Here is a 25,672-nt window from a genome sequence, read left to right as displayed (position 1 = left end):
TTTTAAAAAAGGTTTAAAAATTGAAATGAACAAAATCTGGATGCTCTGAAGGATGGCTATCTAACAGATGCAAGTCATTTGTAAATAAAAAGGAACAAAGAAGGGAGAGAAGGAAATAAATAAGCCAGAAAAGCAGGATGAATAGGGAGACTACACTCTCCAAGCCAGGGAGATTTAACGGTCCTAATCCTGGTGCTTAAAAGTCCTTGAAACGATAACCTGCCAGAAAGAGATACAAGTAGCCAGCAAAAGAACAAACAGCCTAACATGTATCTCTGTCAAGTCACTGTTCACTGGAGGAAAAAAGTGGGTGAGCCAATATCACGAACAACCCAGATAGTTTACATAAATAACGTTTCGGAAAGGAACTTCCTGAGCAATGGCCTGAGTCCAACCAGTCACTTTATAGTTTCCCTTATATTCCGTGGCCCATCCATGGCCCACTGAGGAAGCAAGGGTGCCATCCCTTATCCTGCTTGGTTCAGTGGAGGGGAAAAAAATTAGGATTTTATAATTTCCCATACAGGCTTTCCTCCCACATTTTAGAGTACAATGAAGCCAGCCTCCTCACCTGCCTAACCATGTAAATAGGAGAAAATTAAATCAGTCTTTACCATCAAGAATGTAAAGACTGTCAAATCCATTCTAAATCCATTCACATCTACAGTCACAAGCATATGAACACTCAGACAATTCTATTGGTGTACTTGACATCACCTGACTAGAGGATATTTTAATTCCTTTTTCAAATGTGAACAGATGTATGCAGCTCCAATAATATTGGAAAGGCAAAGCTACAATAGGTTTTATGTGGCTTCTTAAGCACACATATCAATGAGTATTTGTTTATTAAAAACAGTTTCCAAGACAATACAGAAATAATATACTTAAAAATCAATTAAAAAAAAAAAAAAGACAAAATACCTGATAGGAAAATAAGCAAAAGATGTGAACAGGTGAGTCTTAGAAGAGGATATTAAAAAACAAAAACAAACTAAATATCCAAAAATAAGTGAATGGATAAACAAATTGTAGCATAGTCACACGTTGTTTAACAATGAAAATGAATGAATCTACCGTGGCCAGGTAGCTCAGTCAGTTACAGCATCATCCCCATAAGCCAACATTGCAGGTTCGATCCTCAGGGCACATACAAGGAACAACTAATGAACAACAAAACAAGGGGAACAACAAATTGAGGTCTCTCTCCCCCGCCCCGCCTCCCTTTGTCTCTCCCTCCTCCCTCCTCTCTAAAGTCATTTTTAAGAAAATGAATGAATCAGAATTACACATATCAATATGGATGCATCTCACAAACATAAAGTTGAAGCAAAAAAAGCATCTTGCAGAAGAATGGATACAGAATGATGTCAATTATACATAATCTTAAAAATATTGCTTATGGACCCATGCTGGCTGGATCCATTGTTCATGGTCAGTATCCATTATGTGTGGCACTGCCCAGGCACTCAGTTGCTAAAGACTTTGAAGATCACGCTTAACATTCATACTCAACAAAATTGTAAAGAAATTCCTGAGAATGGTAAACACCAAACTGAAGACATCAGTTACCTCTGAAGAGGAAGAAAGGGTTACTACATCAAGCTATAAATATTTTGTTTCCTTTTTCTTTTAATTTTAATTTAATTTTTATTTTTATTTTAAAGAGAGGGGACAGGCGGGAGAGAGACAAAGGAAGGGAGGGAGAAAAAGAGGGAGAGAAACATCGATGTGAGAGAGAAACATCTATTGGTTGCCTTCTGTACATGCCCCAGCTTGGGACCAAACCCACAATCCAGGCATGTGCCCCAATCAGGAATTAAACCGGTGACCTTTCAGTTTCCGGGAGGAAGTCCAACTAAATGAGCCACCATGGCCAGGGCAAAACATTTTGTTTCTTAAGTAGGATGCGAAAGCACATAAATAGTTATTGTATGATAACATATTTTCCCGTAGGTCTGAAATAAAACTCAACAATTTAAATATTACACACACGCACACAAACACACACAGCACCAAGAGCTTTGAGCCAGGAACCTGGAGATTGCAGTTTTATTCCTTGTTCTGTCAGTTATCCGTAGGGCCTTGCCACTCCTAAATCCTGGTTCCTCATCTGTGATTCAGTCCTAAGATTCTGAACTGCATTTAACATGATGGGTGTTGAACTCCAGACTCTAATAACTACCCCTCACTATTGTCACTATACAAGGTGTAAACCGTACGCGAGTCCAGGCTTACTGACTCCCTGTGGATGGCACAGGCACAGTTTAAAGTGACACCAGAAACGGCCTTTAATCCCACCACACTCCTCTCCTTTGTGATGATGGTAGGTAGACCTTTGAGAACTGGCTGGCTAGCTTTAAGAAAGAGGGTCAATGGATATTGGTAAAAAGCAGGCCATTTAAGTGATCCAAGACAAAACATACTTGTTTTAGTCGTGCGTATAGGTTATTTCATATAATCATGAAACTCCTGAGGTGGGGAAACTGAGACCATTGACATGACTTATTCGAGAGCATAAAACTGTCTGGGACAAATTCAGGATTAGAATTTATAATAGGGCCCTGGCTGGTGGAGCTCAGTGGATTGAGCGCCAGCCTACATACAGATCAAAAGGTCGCAGGTTCCATTCCTGGTCAGGGCACAAGCCTGGGTTGCGGGCCAGGTCCCTTGGCTGGGGGCATGAGAAAGGCAACAGATGTTTCTCTCACACATAGATGTTTCTCTGTGTCCTTTCCCCATTCTCTAAAATAAATAAATAAAACCTTTAAAAAAGAATTTATAATTGGTATCGTAAAAATGATACTGAACTTACTCAATTTTTGATCTCTCCCATTAGTAACCATTATTACTTACACCCAGAAGAACTCATCTTAAAAAGTCCTATTCCATTCCCTACAATGCAATTTTATTTAATAATTGACCAAGACTTGCACAGTGCACAAAGGAAATAAACTAGCAAATTTTAGATCACTCAGTAAATCATTGTAGATATTAATCTGTAGATCACAGAACCTGTACATAAAATTTAGTTTTAAAAAAGTGCTATGATTTAAAATAAAAAATAAAATTGTAATAACTATGTATGGTATCAGATGGGTACCAGACTTATCATGGTGATCACTTCATAAGTTATGTAAGTGTTTAATCCCTATGTTGTACACCTGAAACTAATATAATATTGTATATCAATTATAATTAAAAACTAAATTTTAAAAATTAAAAGCAAAAATAAAAATTTAAAAATGAAATAAAATTTAAAAATGAATGACATTTCCTCTAACCACTTCAGATTATGGTTTTCATACTAGAATTTTAAGGAACTTGTTCTAAGGGAATATTCTTTAAAATTCAAATCTCAAAATCAGAGTGCCTTTCTGTTCTTTCTGAGTTTGTGTTTCTCTTTAATTCTTTACTTTCAAAGAATCATCCGTTACTGTGCAACTATATTGGTAAATGGTTAAGTTCTAACTAAATGCTTAATACCCAGTCTTACCTAACCATTAAATCTTAGCATTCTGACTGCTAAGTGGGAAAGTAGATGAGGAAAAAAGAAACAACACGGCAAATTAACTGTTGTGTAATTTAGAAGCTCTTTTTTCTAGGGTGCCAGCTAGCTGAGCAACTCTTTAACAGATAGTCAATTGTTAAAAAGTTGTTGAATAAAGCTACAGAAATAGCAAGTGTCCCCAAAAAAAGATTTGTTTCTGAAATGGCAGAACTTTGTGAAATCATCCCCTTCCAAGGCTTGTGACTTGCTAGAAAGCTTGCAAACTAGTTTCCATTTCATTTCTAAAGATGGCATAAGTTTCTCACCTGAAGAGAAACAACCAGAATTATTTGTTTCTCAGTTTTCCCTGAAGATACATATTTGCAATTTTGTGGGCAAAATTTTAAGATCTGATATGAGTTCACATCATCTCAGGGAAAGAACAGAATGTACTTCTATATACACTAAATTATCTTTGTTATTACAACATGTACAGTGAATCCATTAGAAATTAGTCTGAATTTTTTAAATTTTTATTTATTTATTTTTAGACAGAGGGGAAGGGAGGAAGAGAGCAAGAGAAACATAGATCTTAGAGACAATCAACACGCCCCCAACTGGGGACCTGGCCTACAACCCAGGCATGTGCCCTGACTGGGAATTAAACCAGTGACCTATGGTTTGCAGGACAATGCTCAACCCACTGAGCCACACCAGTCAGGGCTGCTCTGCATTTAAAAAAACAAACAAACAAAAACCCACCTACTTCTGTTTACTTCTGAGATTACTTTTAAATATATCTTCTAGTTCAGTAAAATAGTTAGAAATTAAGTACTTTCCCGTGACATAAACTTCCAAAAACACGAATAATCCTTCTGATCGCTTGCCTCCAATAAATCAGATTACAAGATTCTTAAGTTTTCTTTTCATGGAATTTCAGACTACAGTTTTGAGATTTCTAAGAAATATTTTCCCCTTGGAAATATCCTTGACCTGTCGTCCCCTGTCCCCAAAACACATGCAACATAAAACCCTTAAAAAGGAACACTACTTAAATTGATTTCTCCCCAACAGTGTACAATTAGAACACTTCCCCCAAAGTGTCTTATACATACCACAATATTTCCCTGAATAGAACCAAAACTAGAACCACTGAAGGATCTCGAGGAGGGCCACTAAGACAAAACAAAACTGTGTAATCCTTTAGCTGAAGCTCTTCCAACTTATTTCGTTAAGAAGCTGACCAACTCAATACAGTACTGAGATTTGTATCTGATTAAAAAATGTTATCTCAATATTTGCACATTCCTTCTGACAATCTACAGTGCAATAAAAGTGAAATATAAGTGACGTCTCCTTGTTTTAACTTGAAAGTAAGAACAGGTAAATTCTCCTTACATAGGTGACCATTTTTGTAGGTTCTCTATTTGATAACAATGATAAAACAGTAACAAGAGGAGTTATTATTTATTTAGTACTTAATTTTTGCCAGGTATTTTACATGTACCACCTCTTTAATCCTCAAAAATCCACAAGATAGACACTATCTACCCCATTTAGGGAAACAGAGAAGTTAAGTAACTTGCCCAAGAGCAAACTGCAAGTTCCTGGCAAGACCTGCTTGAACAGAAAGTAGTATCCAGGCTCCACATTCCATGTCCTTAAAAGAAACTTCCTAACGGGCAAGATCTATCTAATCTACTCACATATCCCGTGATTCTAGAGAGGAATTTACCAGAGTACATGTTGTATGATCACTGAACATAGGAAGTAATTAACAGATTAATACCACGACCAAACTAAAATGGCCTATGTTAATTTAAAATCTCTTTTTTTCTTCTGTTAAAAAAAAAAATCGGACGAAACCTGCTTTTTGCACACTGTTGCAGTGGCAGCTAACCGGCAAACTTGTGTAATAAATTAACTAACAGAACTGGTTTAACAACACATAAAAAGCTTAAGGTCTCTACATTCTAACCCTAGGTATGTCACTGATTTGAAAGCTGATCAGGAGCACTCTGCTGAAGGTACATTTAACGTTTACGGGACTTTCAGAACACAGTCTTAAAGAACTCATATTTACGAAGCCTCAATGATGTACCCTGACACCAAATGTCACAGTAAAAAGGAAAAAGCACAAGTCCTAACTAGTATGCATACTACTTTGCCAAGGTTCCAAGTGTTCATAAACATTCAAATGGGATAAACACATAACTGTCCATAATGGCTTTCTCTAGGGACACAGACTGCAGAAATGGAAAGTGAAAATAATGAGGAAGAGCTTTTGTTTTTTAAATACGTGCATGGTTGTATGTGGGTTGTTGAACTTCTGTAATAATAAAAATAGACTTTAAAGAAATGCTCAGTCTTCCAGACTTAATTTTTATCTGCACTCATGAGCTTGACCTCAGATTCCACATTTCACCATCAAACGAAGGGGAAAACATTAAGGAGAAAAACATTCACTCTGCCCCTCTCATCCTCTTCAATTCAATCAAAACAAGGCTCATTTTATAAAGTTTTTACCCACTCCTACCCAAATATTTCCATTTCATCAGAAAGAAGAGAAAAATCTTGAAACAGCAGTAAAAGGAAAGTAACATCGGAACTTGAGAATTAAGATTGAATATGAAACTCCCTTGACATTCATTCCTCAGGTTACAAATTCAAACCACCAGATAGAGGGATATTGTCTCTCTTCATGGTAAAGAAAATGTAATGGGAGCCTGAATGTGGGAACTGATGAAAAATGCCAGGGAGCAGCCTGCTGCCTTCAGTACTCATTTACTCATTCTTTCTAGCCCTGGCTCTCCTCTCACTGCAAAGAGCTTGAAGAGAAAGATAAAAGTGAGAAGTGCTTTGAAATTAAGGTAGATGTTTAAATAGTATCAGGCCTCTGGTAAGCCTCTATTTCTCCATCAATAAAAATACTATTTGCTTCCAATAATGCTTTGTGAAGATATTTAGCAAAAACCCTGAGACAGAGCAGGTGCACAATAAACGTTAGTTAGCTTCCTTCTTTCAGAACTAAATCTCAAATTTCCAGCTACATGTCCACTGATCTTTGAGCTCAAAGACCAGTTGGCCCACCCCACTGCCAGACCATCATTTTCTCCCACACCTTCTTCCCCTCTCAAGTAAAGGCACCAAGAGTCTTTAGCACCTAATTGAGAATTCTCTCTTCCATCACCTTTTAATGACCCCTTACTCTATTCTCATCACACCTGGATTTCTGAAACAGTCTTGTATTTGGATTCCCTGACTCTTCAACATATCTTTCAGAACATTATCGTGAAACAGAGCTCACACCAAACATCTGCTTTGGTTCCCCAGTGACAAGAAGGACAGAGTCCAAACACTTTGGTGTGCAAATCTCCCCAATATCTAACCACAAAAAACCTGTCCAGAACTCTGCCACCATATCCTGACAGGAGCTCTATGCTTTAGTCTGTGCTAAAGCCTGTGACCTGCTCTCCTTCATTCTCCACCCATGAAAGCCCTACTCATCAATCTAGATCAAGCTATACGCCCAGCTACAATATCAATGTTCTACAAAACTAGACCTGACTTCCCCAAGGTTGGCATCAATGATCATTACTTTGCGCCCACAGCACTTAGCCTGCACTTCCGTTGGCACATTTTTCACTCTGCCTCATACTAGAGTGGTTTCCTTATGAGGCTATTTCCTCCAGCTCCTGAAGAACAGGGTCCATGTCTGATGGCCCCTAAACACCTGTCACTTAGCCCCTTGATCCCCACATCTGAATTGAATGTAATAACTAGCATTTATTACTGTGTTCTATGCTGTTCAACTGTAGGTACTGTACTGTGTGTTATCTGTATTTATTATCTCAGCAATACTCATAACACTCCTATAAGGTAGGCCGTATTTTGACTTCTGTTTAAACAGATGAGGAAACTCAGTCGAGTTATGTGATTTGCCCAAGAGATACAATGAGTATATGGCAAAGCCAGGAGTTGAACCAAGCTCAGCCTGACTTCAGAAGCATGGCCATTACACCATAACACAGGCCTTTCTAAAATTCACTTGTTCCTTTTAATACTGATACACATGGGAGTATTACTGAAGATCAAGGCCCCAGTAAATTATATTTATCCTGTCAGCACATGGAAGCCATTTTCGTTCCACTTTAGTCCAGGGGCATAAACAAACAGGTCCACAGTCTCCCAGATTCATTTATTTTTCTCCTTTCTTACTCCCATCCCCAACCCCCTGAGAAAAGATTAGAAGCAGAATGATTTGTAATTAAATCTTTCCTTTTTTGTGGAACACAACATTAACAGAAAGTTTACAAGGTTTAACAGGCAGGTAGAACCTGAAAGTATATGTTGGATCATTTCAAAACATACTTTCCCTGCTCAAACCTGAAGTCAGCAGCAGTTGCTAAGAAAACAGAGAGCCAACTGCAAGACAACATGATGACTCAGAAAGGAGCGAGTTCGCCTTCCACGTCTCAGAAGCCATCACCCACAGAGTCTTGTAATCAAATCATGAACCTGTGGTTATAAGCTTTTGGGAGTTTCCTTTCATAGGGCTCAGAAGGTATTCTAGTCAGTTCTGGACTAAACGCTATTTATAAAATTAATTATTACCCAACTGAGTTGCATGTTGATTGCTATATAGTGAAAAATAAATGCAAAGACTATAAAGGTAACAGGTTTTCTTTGAAACACAGGTCCATTAACAGAGGAAAAGTCTTTAGTGTCATCAAATGAGTGACCACAAAGGATATTAAAACAAGAGAATGCTAGTAACCTTTTTTTTGGTTAACATACAAGAGAGAATAATAAAACACACCTTGAACTCTTTCATAAACAGAATTTATAATAGTCATTCTTTTTAAAATTATTTTTCTGAATAACTTTCTCAAAATTTTGAACCAAAAGCTCTAGCATGCATTCATATTAGTCTGTCACACAATCTCATCATACGTGGCTATAACCTATCATAGTACTAATAGCTTAGGTGCATTTGAGGTATGGGCTGTTTTTTGTCTGTTTGTTTAATTATTTGTTTTGGAGGCATGGGGAACAGTCTTGAACAGCTTTATTTATTTTTATTTTTTTTACTTTTCAATCACAGTTGACATTCAATATTATATCAGTTTCAGGTATACAGCATACTGGTTAGACATTTATATATGTGCAATATAGCACCCACCTGGCACCATAAGTACATAGTTATAATAATATTATTGACTATAGTCCTATGTTGTACTTTACATTCCTCTGTTTTAATAAGTGCCAATTTGTACTTCTAATCCCCTCACCTTTTCAGCCCCCAACCCCTCTGGCAACCATCAGTTTATCTCCATCTATGAGTTTGTTTCTACTTTGTTTTATGTTTTAGATTCCACATGATAAAGTCACATGGTATTTATCCTTCTCTGTCTGACTTATTTCAGCTTTACTTTTTCTATTGCAATTTACACTTCAAGGTAAAAATTACTTCTAAGTAATTGGCATTTTTTAAATTAAAATTAGCTAACATCTATTGTATGATCCATTAATTAATGTGTCAGACAGTCACAGCCAAAAATGAACATTTCAGTCATAAAACAATCATTTTTTCCCCTCAGGATATTATAACTTGCACTCCAAAGCCAGAGTGGGAGAAAACGGGTAGTATGTCTGTGTAAGTTAGTTCTGACCCATCCCTCCAAACATGAACTCTCTGATAGGCTGAGTTCTAACTAAACAGATTATCTCTGACTTTGATGAAAACAATATGTGAAGATTAAGATGAGTAAAATTTGTAAAGGATTTATTGTTCCTCCATAAATGTTGAATACCTTTTCTTTCCATATGAGGCAACATAATTGCTGAAATGTATAATGAGAATTTTTAATGTATTAAAATGTAAAATGTGTTAAAATTTACCTAGAAAACCACAAAATCTTCTTATAACAGCTCCCTTGCCAAAAACCTGTCTTTCAAATTTAAGTTTCTCCTTCTGGCATAAACTTTCAATTTTGGCAGTGTATATTCTTTCTTACTATTCTAGAGTGTTATCAAGAAGTATAATGTATATATTGCTATCATAATGATGGTACATAAAATATTTTGATAAAATGTTTTCACAGTTATAGTCAGAATATTTATTTTTAATGAATTTTATGCTAATAGAGGTATATGTACACAAATGTCCACATTACTATTTCATTTTACTCATCTTTGTGTAAATAAAGTCCAGATAAACTTGATAATTTATTGTACAACCATGAAAAAGCTATATGTGATTCAGTTTCAAATTCACCTCTAGCACCTTAATAGCTCAAATAATTTAAAATCTAATCATTGATGATTGAAATGATACGATATGTGGAATTTACTTCAAAATAAGCCAGCATGCAGGGATAGGTGACAGTATAGGCAAAACCAGATCATCAGGACTTGATAAATACTGGGTAATGTTTACATAAGACTTCATCTCACTATTAACTCTGCTTTTGAATATATTTGAAATTTTTCATAATAAATTTTTAAAAATCTAATTTACTATTTCTCCAGTGTTAGGCATAACCTTACTAATTTCTGTTTTACCTACATAGCAATTAATGTTTTACATGACAGTTCATGAGTGCCAACACCGCTCTTAAAATACTTAAGAATGGAGTAAATGGAGTCACTATAGTTAAGCTGCTAAATTATTAAAATCAAGTAGGCTGAGGTACAAAAAAACGATTCTATTCGAGTTTTAACTAGCCTGGGAACTTAAACTTTTGAACTTTCCAGCCCTGCGTCAATGCCTGAATATACATCAAACCTCCAGATAACCTCTGGTTACCAGCTGAAAGACTAAGGAAATAATGTTCATGTTTCTAGACCATCTGACATCCATTGTCCAAACTGAGACCCACTATCCAGACCAGTAGTCATCTAGAGAGTTGCCATCTTGGACCAATCCAGAGGCTAAGAATGCAGGATGATTCCTCTCGTGGGTGCACTTTTTACTATAAGAACTCTTAGCATTTCTTTCTTCTTCAGAACACATCTGGGTTTTTGCCTCGCTGTGTTTCTGGTTTGCAAACCCTAAGACCCTTGGATAAATCTTTATCATTTATTTCTAGTCAAAGCCTCCAGACTCTTTTTGAATTAGTTCAACAGTACAATAGGGGAAATAGCACATTTCTTATCTATAGCCACAATCTTAGAAGCTGGGAGAAGATCTCAGAGATCATCTAATCCTCTATGGGGTTTTTCACCACCTTGAGTATGCATCAGAATCAATTGGAAAGCTTGTTGAATACAGGTTGCTGGAGCCCACCTTCAAGGTTTCTGATTCAGAACGTTTGACGCTGCTGGTCCTCAGATCACATGTTCAGAACTACTCCCATTGCCCTATTCCAGTCTCCATTGTAGTGATCACCAGTTACCACATTGGAGTGCATGTTCCTCTGCTTTTGGGCCTTTCTCTTTCTAGACAGTTGGCTTTCTAAGGCCAAGTGACATAAATTGTCATCAATGTGCCAGAGCCCAAATTTAGTAACTATTTACAAAATAATTTATTGAATGAATTGAGTTTTTCTCATTTACATTTTAATATTTGTCAATGTATTAACACTCAGATGGAAAGCAGCTACTCACTGATGACAAACAGCAAGCACTGGCAATATCTAAGGGAAGACAAGAGTTGGCTGGAACCAGAGTAACAAGGAGACGGCAAATTCTAGAGATCCAAGAACTGCATCTCAGACCACAGTTTTCAATCAATGAACACTAACAAGCAGCAGCCTGAGGCTTACTTTTGTCAAATGTGTTACTTTGACCTGAAGAGCTATAACTGAGTGTTTTTCATTTCAGACACCATCAAAAGAAATGCTTTCAAACTTACCTTTCAAAGTTTCTCAGGGTCTGGAAAATGTCAGCATAGGCAGACTGATTTCTTCTCCCAACCCACCCACCCCCACCTCACGCTGCTCAGAGGAAAGCCGAGAAGCACAGCATGCTCAGCAGTGCCTGTCTGAAGTTCTCCCAGCCCAGGTGTACTGACTGCTGTAACGCCGCACAGGACCCTGAAGTACCTTTCTATTACAGCAATGATCTACTCAAAGATAATTCAGTGAATTGTGTTTAAGAAAATAAACTAAGCTTTGATTTCTGAATTTCACTACTTTTTAAAGTTTATTCTAACTTTGCAAGTATGTATGTGTATTTTTATGTTCATACATACGAATGTAGTAACCTCAGTGTGTGATTTTTTAAATTTTCATTTAACAACAGTAAAATAAAAATATAACCTGTGTAATTGCATGGGTAAATATATGGCTCTATTCTTATTACTTAGATCTCCTTAAAAACAACTGATTGCTCAAACAAAAATAATAATGTAGTGTGGGGTTTATAGCAGACAAAAAGCAAAATGTATGACAATTGCACAAATATCAAAAGAAGAGAAATGGAAATACACTATTACAAGGTTTTCATACTGTACATGAAATGATATAATACACTTGAAGGTAAATGTATACTACAAACCTTAAAGCAGCCACTAAAAGAACAAAATAAGGAATACCTAATAAGCCAAAAGAGATAAGATAGAATGATAAAAATTATCCCATAAATTCAAACAAAGAAAAAAAAGAACAAAGAAACCAAGAACAGGTGAGAAAAACAGAATACTAATAGCAAGATTTATACCTAACCATATCAATAATCATTATAAATGGTCTAAACATCCAGATTAAAAGGCAGAGATTATCCAATTGGATAAAAAAGCAATACCCCTCAAGGAAGTGGAGCGTAATTCTTTACTCCTTAAGTGTGAGATGTACATAGTGACTTCCTTCCCAAAAGGTACAGTACAGAAGGGAGAGGAAAGGGTAACTTTACAGTGGAGAAACCTGACGAAGATCAGTGCATCAGGGTGATCAAGGTTAGCATAAATAGCGAAAAGTCGTGTTGATGGTATATTCCTTTGACATGATATAATTAGAATATACATTCTTTTCAAGTGTATATGAAATATTTACCAAAATAAATTATCCTTTGCACCACAAAATAATTCTCAATAAATGTAAAAGGATTCAAGCCGCATGAAGTATGCTCTTTGACCCAAATGGATTTATATTAGAAACCAATAACTGAAAGATCTCTGGAAAATCTACAAATACTTGGAAAGTAAGTAATATACTTCTCTGTGGCTAAAGGTCAAAGAATCAGAAGGAAAAATTTAAAACTATCTTGAAATTAATAAAAATGAAATCACACCAGGATCAAAATTTATGAGATGTCAATAAAGCAGTGCTAGGAGGAAATTTATAAGACTAAACATCTACATCAGAAAAAAAAGGTCACAAATCAATGACCTAAGGAAACTAGAATAAGAGCAAATTAAACTCAAAGTAGAAGAAAAAAATAAGGATCAGAGTAAAAATCAATTAAATAGAAAAACAATAGAGAATGTCAATGAAACCAATGACTAGTTCATTGAGAAGGTCAATAAAATCGATAAACCTCTAGCCTAGAACTTCTCCACCTTGGGCAACTGAAGAGGACCAGATAGGGTAAACTCTGGGGACCACTCTCAGGTCTTGTCTTTCTACTCAGAAGGAGATAGGAAGCCTGGTCACCCGATTTGCATTTTAAAACCTGCAATTAGCTTGGTAATGTATTTTGTGTTCTGCCCATCTACCCACTAGATAAGCATAGGAACTACAGCTGTTCTGTGCATCTGTAACTCCAGCACCTAGCACAATATATTGCAGGCACTCAACTATTTATTAGATGAATATAAAGCATTTACTGCTACAAAATAAGCATTCCATAAATGGTATCATTTGGCACAGAGCTGGCATATGATAAAAACTTGAGTAAATGAACGAATAATTTTGTATCATTATTGAAAATCTGTATTTAAATATGAGTAATGACAAATGAATCATTTTCACCATTTTCCTTACTTATTAAGACATGACTGACTCCATTTTTTTGAGCTTTACAGTTAACTTTCACTCAGTTCTCTAAACAGACTGCAATATCGTGCAAACGCAATTAGTACTAATGCACTGAAATGCTTGTAAAATGTTTACTGTAATTGGGCCCTGGCTGGTGCAGCTCAGCGGGCTGAGTGTGGGCCTGCATACCAAAGAGTCACTGGTTCAATTCCCAGTTGGGGCGCATGCATGGGTTTCCAGCCAGGTCCCCAGTTGGGGGCGCGCAAGAGGCAACCATACACTGATGTTTCATTTCCTCTCTTCCTCCCTCCCTTCCCCTCTCTAAAAAAATTAATAAAATCTTAAAAAAGAAAATATTCTTTTTTAAAAAATGTTTAATTGGGTAAACTTAATCACATGATTTAAAAAAACAATCTTAATGTACAAGGTTGAGCTGACTCAAGCTGGTTTTGATTTTAAGTTTTTCTATTTTATGTGTATTTATTTTTTGTTTTATACTTTTTCCATTGCCATTTATCCACCCATTCCCTCTTCCACCTCCACCTCCACCCACCTCACTTCCTACCCACCTCAATCACCACACTGTTATTGAATTCCAGTATTCTTCACTCAACATGTGGACAAAGAATTAAGAATTTCCACTCTTTATTTATTCTGCCATATCCAGCGTCTTCACCAAAAAAGCTAAATCAGGATTAATTGCACTTGTTCCCTTTTCCCTTGGTGTGGGTGGGCAGGCGGGGGTGAGGCCCTTGGGAGTGCGTCGTCATGCATTAAAGTATAAAAATGCACCCAGTGTTACAGCACATAAAACGTGAACACTCTCTCCTGACGTTTACAATGTCTCAATGGCAGCGACCTGAGAGGTAAAGAATTGTAATTCCAACCCTTAACATGTGGAGCCTATCCTAGCACAACCACATGGTAAATGCAAGGTGGACTTCGGAGCTACGGAAACTTTTAGAAAAGCATATGAACGTTGCCTGAAATCAAACAAACTTTTAAAAAGAAAAGACCGATGCAAAAGTGTTGAGCGGCTAGAAAGAACCTGCTCGGTTTGGCTCGGACTTGCTGGGGCTTGTACACAATCGTGCCTGCTGGCAGCTAGCTCAGACGCTCCCTTCCACTAGAGGAGGGACAAATAATAACTTTCAGACATAACAGGCGTCCACAAAGGCACATATTACACAGCACCTCTCAACCTCCATCAAATAAGGTGACTAATATTGTCTCGAGCAGCACTGATTCCCACAAGTTCCCCACCACCCGCTTTTTTTTTTTTTTAAGATGAAAAATAACCTAAGGAGGAGAAGGTGCTACAGTCAGACCCTCAACAACAAAGACCCCAAGCAATCAAAACGGATTTATAATCCGAGCCGTCCGAGCGCTCGGCTGCCCGCCCGCCGCGGTTCCTCGAGTGCCGCGGTCGCGGGTCCCCGCGCCCTCTAGCCCGGGTGCGCCCCGGCCCGCCGGTCCTTGGGTCCCGGGGCGAGCCTCACACGGTCCACGATTTGGCAATCTCTGCGCCGCGGCTCTCGGAGCTCTAGCTCACGCGGCGTTCAAAATCTTTCCCGCCCAAGCGTGACGCGAGGGACGAAAACAATCAGCGGACCCCGAGCGCTGGGGCCTGGGCCCACAGGGGCCACTGGGGGAATCGGGAACGAGCCCCCAGCGCAGCCCCCTACGCAGCCCCTTTCCCAGCCCCGCGGACCGGCGGGCTGGGGCCCGGAGGTGACACAAAGAAGCCAGAGAGACAAACGCCACCCGCTGGCGCTCGCTCCAATCCCTGAGCGCCCTGCCCGCTGATAAGTTTGAGGCGCCCTCCACGCACCCCGCTCTCCCCACCCAGGCAAAGTTTCCCGTGGCCGGGCTAGGACCGGGGCATCGGGTCTGTTCCCGTCTCCCGCGGCCCCCGCCCTCGGCTCAGGGACCTTCCTTCCCTCGCCCCCGCCCCTTCCCCTCCCTCCTGCTGTTCCTCCCTCCCCACTCCAGCCCGCTCGCTCCGGGGCGCACCCGGGTGCCGGAGCCCCGCGGCCGCGCTCACCCGCTGCTGTCCCCGCGAGGGCGCGGGCTGGGGCCAGTCCAGGCTGGCGCCCCTCTAGCCTTGCTCTCTAGATCGCTCCTTTTGCTCGGTCTCCCGCTCGCTTTTTCCGTCCAGCGGAAGGCTCGGGGCACAGGAGAGCGCGCTCGGCTCCTCAGCGCTCGGAAAGCTGCAAACCACGCCCCACAGCTTCCCCGCCCGCCGTGGGCCGCCGAGTCCCGCGCTCGCCGCTTTGCGGCCCTAGTCAAGGCCGCCCGCGAACGCCGGGGGCGGAGCACCCGCCTCCCCCCCACCCCACCCATACCCCGCGGCAGTCTAGGGTTGGCAACTTTCTTTCCATGTTTCGGAACATCAGAGATGGTATGAGGGAGAGGCTCACGCCGAATGCAGGGGGAGTGCCACAAACTAGCTCAAGGTTTTCTGGATAACTTAAAACTAGACAATGTTCTAATATTCCTGGACTTCTGGGTCCTGAAGGATGGGGGGGGGGGGGTCGGTGACAGCAGATCTTGGAATTAAACTACCAGACCTTAATCCTTTGTGGACCCTTTGTAAAATGAGGAATTTGGATTAGATAGTTTTAAAGATCTGGATCAGTAATTCTGATAGCATGATCCAGACTTCAGGGTCACCTGGAGGGATAGGGAGGCGCTCGTTAACAACGTATTTACTGGGTCCCTCTCTCCCACTGGACGTTGGGGAGTGGGGAAGAGCCTCAATCTTATGGCACAATATACAAATTCCAGGTCTGAAATTCAGTGGAAACTGAATCCTTGGGAATAAGTCCTGCAGGTAGCAGTTGACTTTCCAGCAAATTACTCAATGCCTTTGGACTGGGGATGACATCACTTGACTTCCACTTACCTGTTGTGCTATTACAGTATCACTTGAGGTCCTAAATGAAATGTATCAATTCACTGTTATTACATAAAGGAGCAATGGCTTTAAAATATTTCTCACTTGTTTGTACTAAAAATCCAATTCTTTTAAGTCCAAATTCATATATGTTGTATGGCTACAGAATCCTTTTTATTGATGACCAATAACTCAACTCTTATCAAAACAGTACACTACTAGTCTACATGTCATTCTTTGTATTCCAAGATAATTGCTCTGACAGTATCGCTTCTTTTCTTGACTACCTACATTTGCATTATTTATTATTAATGGCTGGGTCACAGTAAAGGTCTATAAAGCAAGAAGATCCTTCTGGTCCTTGGGTGTCTTTTCATAGAAAAGACCACTTTGCCTGATATTATATATGCAAATCAAAGAGCCAGTTTCAAAAAGTTGAGCTCCAGGGTTCATAGAGAGGTCTACAAAACATTGTCTGCTATTTTCCTTCTCTGTTCTATTCATTCTGTTCATTTCTATTTTATATTGAGTCGCTTCCTTTACAGTAAATACTGCATAATCATCATGGCCAACAGTCTCTGGAGAATATGTTTTTAATAATTTCTTAATTATTATCCCCTTCTAGGTATCTATGCTACAAGTCCTCAAAGTGAGAGGACTCTTGTTCCATCATGTATCTAATGCACTTACAAGAATCCAGAATAAAATGTTTCAAAATGTTTTCAGATGTCCCCAAGCCATGCGGTATCACCTAGCCATGCCAGTTTGGATATTAAATTAATACCTACTTTTAAATCAACAAATTAGACTAATGGCAGGAGAACTGAAACAAATCCTCCATACTTTGAAGTGAAAATAAAGCTAAGCCAAACAAAGACACACCTGGTTCTTGTGAAACACAACACTAAGCATGTGAACCAATGGCTCATATGCTTACACCTCTGACTGGCAGAGTAAGGATTGCCATGAACCCAGATGTGCCCACATTTTCTCATGCACAGACATAGTACAAGAATGTAGTATGATGTCATGCTCTGTCTTTTAGCTATTATTTACATCAGGCCTCTGTATTTATAGCAAAAGATCTATTTGGCTCACCAGCCCATCTGAGAGATTTCGCCAGATTCAATTGTGATTTTAAAAAAAATTTTTTTAAGTTTTGCAAACTGATAAAACTGAAAGCACATCTCAGATTTGGTACACAAGCGTGCTGTGGCATATGGTCACAACTACTGAAGCAGACATTCAATACATACTGCCACATTGTGCCAAGTAGGACGAAATACATGGTCTGAGGCACTCCAGCAAGCTGGATATCCTCATGCCATTGAAGGAAATAATTCACCACTGTTTACATTAGGCAGCAACTCTTCTGTCACAGCACAGATTTTTCTTAACTAGAGTTGTTTGTTACAGTCCCACATCCTAAACTATAAAAGCAACAGATTTTATTCTGGAAGCAAATTCTACCCTTCTACTTGGATGCCATGTTGAGAATGTATGTAGGGTTGCATCAATGTTTGGCAAGAAAGAATACAAGGTGATTAATAATTGAGTCTCTGCCATGGGCACAGAAGAGGGATTATTAACACTAGTGTCATGTACTTATCAACCCTGATGGTAATAGGAGATAATATAAAATGATTGGCCAGATGAATAAGTGAAGTTAAGAACAACAAGAAGTTAAAAGAGAAAGAAAGAAAAAAACAGCACAAAGACTCTCTACCCAAAGAGACAAGTATCATATTAAAACAGTAATAATCTGAAGCACTGTGAGAACATCATACTATTTGTCTCTATTTTATTAACAATGTTACCTCTGAAGACAAAAGGAGATTGGTTTAAAGCTAAACACTCCTTGTTAGGATGCTAACTGCAAGGACCTCAAGGAACAAACTTTTGCTACAATAGTTTTTACTGCATTAGGAGCACTTTTATAAGCCAGGAATGAAAATAGCTGGTCAGGAAAACAGCTCTGTTCCTTTGTCCAAGAGTCCAATCACAACCTGTAAAGGCCTGAGCTCCTTATCTCATTCTGGTCTTGTTTCCTGCCAAACCTGGAAACCAACACAAATAAATGGCTAATTGCTCCCTTGACCAATGTGATCTTTCTGACCATTGTCTGAATTCAAGTAGAAAGTCGTGTCCAGCAACATGCAACTATTCACTGCCAATTTATGCAGTGATGGTCTCCTAAAATACTGAACCAACAGAAGGAGTTTCTGCCAATTTAATCAGAGTCTCACATTCTGAAGTTTGGAAAAAGATTAAAACAAATGTCATGATCCAAAGAAATCACATATATAAAGTGCTAAGCATGGAGCCTGGCATACAGTAAGGACTCAACAAATGACAGCTGTATTGCAATATTTTTCTAAAGCTCTTTTATTGAAATGGTGAATTAAAGTATTGGATTTTTTAAAATTCCACAACACTTCATTTTACACAGGAGAAGATTAAGCCTTAGGGTAAAATATATGCCTAATGAAATAAAATGAGTTGTGGCAGTCCCTGGATTAGAATCTAGAGAAGTTTTTAGCAGAAATAAATGTATCATTTAGAGGAATTCTGTTGTATATCTTTTTTTTTTTTTTACTGTTAAATGCAATACATTTAATTAGTCATTCTGCTCAGCTCACAATTTAAAAAAAACAATAAAAATAAGAGACATTAACATGTCTCTCAAGACAGCAGGTCTAATGGATCAAATTAAGCAGAAATATAGAAAAACTAAACTACATAATGAATAAAGTTGAACTCATGGGTATAACTCATGGATGGGTTGAAATTTACACCTGAAAAATAGAGAATATAGTTTCTTCTCAAGCACATATGGACTCAGTTGTGAAAATTGGCTTTATATTATTTCACAGAGAACTCATAATAGTATAAAGTAGAAATAATGCTAATAGTATTTTAATTAAATAATAATTATTATATGCTAGAATAAAACTAAAAATTGATAACAAATTCAGAAAGCAAAGAGTTCTTTCCACCTGGAAATTTTAAAGTGCACTAAAAAAGCTTTAGGTAAGATGGAGAATAAAACACCAATTTAACATGAATAATTTCCTTAAAAATCACAGTGAAAAAAAAAATGTCAGTCTATTAAAGCTCAGTGATTGGAGAAAACTTGTACCTTTCTAATATCTATACAATAAAAATAAAAGAATGAGTATAAGGCATTAGATTTCTACTCAAAAAGCTAAACCAGGAAAGCAAAAGGAAGAAAATAAAAGCAGAAGTCAATGAAGTCAAATATGGAGAACTAATAAGACCAATACATAAATCAACATGCTAAGTATTTGAAAAAAAAAAAAACTTAATGGTAAACCATTAATTATCCTAATCCAGAAAAAAAGGAAGCACACAAAATGTTCAAAATAAGAAATGAAAATAGGGGTATAGCCATTGAAACAGAAAATTTCATAGTATTATTAGTCATTTTCATAGTATTATGAAAATATACTTGAAAACCTAGATTTAATGGAAATTGCAATATGCCAAAATTAAACTTAGTAGAGCTAGAGAACCTAGATAAACCAATTTTATTAGAAGAAATAAAAAAATATATCAAATAACTATCCACACAAAAAAGTACCCAGCCCAAATGGGTTCATTCACAAGGACATTCTTCTAAGTCCCCAAAGGTCTGATGCTTAAATGCTGTAAACATTGTTTTAGAGCATTTTAAAAGAAGAAAACCTTCCAAACAGATTCTACAAAGCTCGTATAATAACAATTCCAAAATATGACAGAGACTGCACCACTCTCACTTATCAATATGGATGTAAAAAATTCCAAGTCAGCCCTGCCCCGGTAGCTCAGTTGGTTAGAGCACCGTCTTGAAAGACCAAGGTTGTGGGTTTGAGCCGTGGTCAGGGCTCATTCAATTATCAACCAATGAATGTATAAATAAGTGGAACACCAAATCAATTTTTTTCCTCTCTTTTCCTCTCTCCAAAATCAATCAATAAAAAAATATTAAAAATTCTAAGTCAAATATTAGCAGTAGTATCCAAAAGCACATGTTTAAAACTTCATGCAAATTAGTTGAGAACTTAAAACCTGCACATGGATGTTTATTGCAGTTTTATCCACAGTCATCAAAACTTGGAAGCAACTAAGATGTCTTTCCATAGAATGGATAAATACACTGTGGTATATCCAGACAGTGGAATATAATTCATCACTAAAAAGAAATGAGCTATCAAGCCATGAAAAGACAAAGAGAAATTGGAAATACATATTACTAAGTAAAAGAAGCTAATTTTAAAAGGCTACATACTATATGGCTCCAACTATATGACATTCTGGAAAAGGCAAAACTATGGAGACAGTAAAAAAGATAAGTGGTTTTAGGAGTTTGGGGGAAGGAAGGATGAATAGGTGCAGCAAAGGTAATTTTTTAGGGAAGTGAAAATATTCTGTATGATATTATAATGATGGATAAGTGCCATCATACATTTGTCCAAACCCACAGAAAGTACACCATCAAGAGTGAACCCTAAGGTAAAGTATGGACTTCGGGTGATAATGATGTGTCAGTGTCAGTTCCTCAGTTTTAACAAATGTATCCCTCTGGTGAGGGATATTGATAGTGGGAGAGGCTCTGTGTGTAGGGTGGCCAGGAAGTATATGGGAATTCTCTGTGCCTTCCTCTTGATTCTGATGTGAATCAAAAACTGCTTTAAAAAATAAATTCTGTTAAAACTGAAAGCAAACAAACAAGCAAACTTTATGACCAAGATGGATTTATTTTAAGAATATAAGATGGGCCTTGTGCGAATAAAGTGTCGTTGGTCCAATTCTCAGTCAGGGCACATGACTAGGTTGCACGTCAGGTCCCTAGTTGGGGGCGCAAGTGAGAGGCAACCACACAGTGATGTTTCTCTCCCTCTCTTTCTCCTTTCCCCTCTCTCTGAAAAATAAATAAATTAATTAATTAATAAACAAACAAACAAATAAAAATTTTAAAAAAGGTCACTGGTTGGATTCCCAGTTGGGGCACATGCCTGGGTTGTGGGCCAGGTCCCCAGCTGGAAGTGTGTGAGAGACAACCAATTGATGTTTCTCTCCCACATTGATGTCTCTCTCTCTCCCTTTCCCTCTCTCTAAAAAATAAATAAAATACAACAAAATAAAATTAAATTTAAAAAAAGGGCCCTGGCAAAGCAGCTCAGTTGGTTGGAATGTTGTTCTATACACCAAAAGGTTGTGGGTTTGATTCTTGGTCAGCACATACCTAGGTTACACGTTTGATCCCCGGTCAGGGCTTGTACAGGAGGCAACCGATTGATGTTTCTCTCTCACACGGATCTTTCTCTCTCTCTCTCTTCCTCTTTTCCTCTCTCTCTCTAAAAGCAATAAATTGAAAAAATTTTTAAAGACACCATTAAAGGAGTGAAAAGATAAGTCACAGAAAGAAGATATTTTCAACACATGTAATGAATAAAGACCTAGAACCCAGAATGTATGTAGAACTTCTATAAAATCAGTGAGAAAAAATAAACAAATGAACAGCTGAACTGCAATTTTAGAGAAGAGAAAATCCAGATTGTCAATAAGTGGGATAAAATGTTCTCCTTGTTATTAATCAGAAAAAAATTAAATTAAGACCATATTGAGGTAACATTTTCATCCACTAGACTGGCAAAACCTAGAAATGGGAAAATACAAAATGTTGATAAAGATGTGGATCAATAGGAACTCTTACACATTGCTGGTACATGTGTAAGTTGGTAAAACCATTTTGAAGATCAATCTCACATTATCTTGTAAAACTAAAAATCTGCAAACTCTAAGACAAAGGACTTCCACTTCCCAGTATACACTATGTATATCTTGGATATGTACAAAATGTACATGTATGTGACATGTACAAAAATGTATGTGTACAAAAATAACTCATATGTACATCTCTGGAATCATTATTTTAAAAATAAACTTTATTGAGGCCGGGCCAATGCCAGAGCCACATTTGGGGGCCGTCAGGGGTTGCGGGCAGGGTCTACCAGCCTGGTGGGAGCTGTGGCTGACCGGGGCTCCTATAAGGGTATCCTCTGACTTCTGAGAAGACAGCTTCTAGAAATTTCTCTGGATGGGGCCAGGAGGAAACAAGCTCACATCTCCCTGTTGGAAACCTTCTAGCAACAGGGTGAGTCTACAGTGGACTGTGGTTGCCACCTTCCTCTATGCAGAGGTCTTTGTTGTGCTGCTTCTCTGCATTCCCTTCATTTCACCCAAAAGATGGCAAGAGGTTTTCAAGTCCCACCTGGTGGAGTTGGTAGTGACCTATAGCAACACCTTCTTTGTGGTTCTCATTGTCATCCTTGTGAACAGCAGTTCAGTGATGCTATGTGTGAGATTAAGAAATATGACGAGACAACATAATCAATACAATATACTTTAAAAATAAAAAGAAATATGACGATGTGACAGAGAAGGTAAACCTCCAGAACAACCCTGGAGCCATGGAACATTTCCACATGAAGCTTTTCTGTGCCCAGAGGAATCTCTACATTGCTGGCTTTTCCTTGCTACTGTCCTTGGCAGGTATTTCTGGACCAGGGACAGTGCTTAGCCAGGTGTACCAGACGAATGAGTGTGTGCTCATCTCAGTGTTTTGACCAATGAGTGGAGTCCGGTGCTACACCCACAATCAGGATACACAACAGTTTGCAGTTTCCATTCTAACCTGCAGGGGTGGCTTCAAAGAAAAGCAGTCCTCATTTACAGCCTATGCTGTTCCCAAAGGGTCGCACAGAGGTTGAGAGAACAGAGTGAACTTTGGGCTCACTGTTCCTATTTGCTTTTGCAACCCTGCTTTGTTCTCTGTTGTCTAGTAGCCATTCAAAAAGGGCATAGATACCTCTCCCTAGTCTGTGGATCAGACCTTACAAGGTGGCTGTGGCCCTTGAAGAATTTCTCTCTGCCCATTAGCCATAGAAATGTTCTTGTCCGAACTTGATATCCATACAACCCATATACCGCTTGCAGAAAACACTTTAAAAACTAAACTATCGTTTTTGTTATTCTGATTACAAAAGTTATACCTGCTCATTGTAAAAAAAAAAAAAAAAAAAAAAGAGTTGTCCCCACTCCCAAACTTCAAATAATGCAGAAATGTCTGGTGAGAGAGAGTACCTGCCTTGCAGTCTCATCCCCAGAGACAGCTACAGGTAATAATTGAAATGCCATCATGTATAAGTTTTCTCTTGCAAGTGCCATGGATTTTTCCCCCCCGCCTCTTCGATTTGCCTTCTTTTTTTACTCAATGATATATCTTGGTGATTTTTCCAAATGACTCACACAAACCTCTCTTGTTCTTCTTAATGGTTGTGAAGTGTTCTGTCATGTGAAGGGACTGTTGCGTGTTTAACCAATTCCCGGCTCTCAGACGTGTGAGCTGGTTTGAAATTTTTATTATTAAAAAAAAAAAAGCACTCTGCCCACCAAAATAAATAAACTTTATTGAGAAATACTTCACTTAGAATAAAGTGCACAGATTTTAAGTGTACAGTTCAATGAGTTTTAATGAATGTATACATCTGAGCTACCACTTCTACATTCAAAATATAGAACATTTACATAAGTCCAGAAAAATTTTTCTATACCCCTTTGTTTTCTATCAGCATAGATTAGTTTTATCTATTTGAGAATTCATAAAAATGAAACCATACAGTGTGCATTCTTTTGTGTTGGTTTTCCCTCAATATAATGTTTTTGAGATTTATTTTTGAATGTATTAGTTTATTCATTTTTGTTTTGAGAGTACATTTATTAAAGCTGGGGATAGCGAAACAAGGAAGAGCCTAGTATAGAAAACGCACCAGGAGATAGCCTAAGCGGGGCTGCTTTGGCTCTCTAGAAACATTATGGGAAAGTGAGCCAAGGTAGGGCTGCTGCCAGCTCACTGAAGAGTCAGAGAAAAGAGGGATTTGGGGACAAGTTCAGCGGGTCAGCCCGGGACCAGCTACTGCTGCCCACTGCTCCCCTGCTTGCAAGTCCCATGGGGATCCTTAGAGTTTAAGGATGGGTGCCTGTGGGGGAAGAGGGGAGAGAAAAAGGCATGGGCGAGCTCCTGGAAAGGAGGGTGTACAGTTTATTCATTTTTACCACTAATTAATATTCCACAGTATGAAAATATCATACTTGGTGATGGTCATCGGGTTGTTTTCATCTGGAATTATTATAGATACAACTGCTGTAAATACAGGGGTGGGCAAAAGTAGGTTTACAGTTGTGAGTACACAAAACAGAGTTTATTCTTTTATTATTATTATTTTTAAAGATGTTATTTATTTATTTTCAGAGAGAGAAGAAGAGGAGAGAAACATTGGCTTGAGGCTGATTGCCTCTCATACGCCCCCAGCTGGGGACCTAGCCTGCAATCCAGGCATATGCCCTGACCGGGAATTGAACTGGTGAACTTCTGATTTGCAGGCTGGCACTCAGTCCCCTGAGCCACACCAGCCAGTGCTCTTTTACTGTTATTTTATTAATTATTGTATTATTTTCCATATGAACAACTGTAAACCTATTTTTGCCCCACTCTGTATTCTGTACGAGTCCCTCTGTGGACAGGTTTTTATTCTTCTCGGAATGCAATTATTGGGACATTGAGACATGCTTCAGTCTATAAAGTTATGATATTATTTTTCAAAGTGATTGGATCATTTTACACTTCCAAAAGCAATGTGTGATATCCCAATTACTATACTTGGTATCATCAATCTTTAAAAAAATGTTTTTCAATTACACTTGACATTCAATATATTATATAAGTCTCAGTATGTGACTTGACTTTTCATTTTCTTATAGAAATCTTTGGAAAACCAAAGATTTGGATTTTTTTGTTGTTGTTTGAATTTGAAGGTATAAATTATCAACAAACAGGTACCATTTTTACTTTATAAATGAGGAAAATAACATTCATGATAGGTCATTTTCCAAAGCTTCTTGAGAAAGTCTTGAAATGTGGGTTATATGCTAGCAATATGTTTAAATCATATTGAGGAACTGCCAAATTGTTTTCTAAAGTGACAGTCCCATCAGCAACATAAAAGGGTTCCAATTTCTCTGGATTTTCACCAACACCTGTGGTTGTCTGTCTTTTTCACTTCAAGTGTAGGATGTGGTCTCCAATTGTGGCTTTGATTTGCATATTGACATCTAACAGTGAAAATGAATCTACCAATAAGTATATACAAAAACACAGATAACTCATAGAAATAGACTATTAAGAACTCTGGCTTTTATTCCATGTACGATAATTGACTGCAGTGTTTTGAACAGAGAAATAATATTTTCTGACTTATGTTTCAACAGGATTTCTCTGGGTACCTTCTGCATTGAGGATAGACTGTG

General features: G+C 38.2%; 1 protein-coding gene across 1 annotated transcript in view; it reads right to left on the bottom strand.

The window, feature by feature from the left end:
- Window positions 1-15,612, bottom strand: part of SYNE2 (spectrin repeat containing nuclear envelope protein 2) — a 295,528-nt gene extending 279,916 nt beyond the window's left edge. Inside the window, exon 1 of the mRNA XM_090270971.1 lies at window positions 15,452-15,612. The gene's annotated coding sequence lies outside the window, so the exon portion shown is untranslated. The remainder of the gene's footprint in view (window positions 1-15,451) is intronic.
- Between the last annotated feature and the right edge of the window lie 10,060 nt (window positions 15,613-25,672).

Source organism: Furipterus horrens, unplaced genomic scaffold (assembly GCF_987537825.1).
Source record: "Furipterus horrens unplaced genomic scaffold, mFurHor1.1.pri manual_scaffold_3, whole genome shotgun sequence".
Taxonomy (NCBI): Eukaryota; Metazoa; Chordata; class Mammalia; order Chiroptera; family Furipteridae; genus Furipterus; species Furipterus horrens.
The sequence above is the reverse complement of the archived record's forward strand: the minus strand, read 5'-3'. Positions and strand labels throughout refer to the sequence as shown.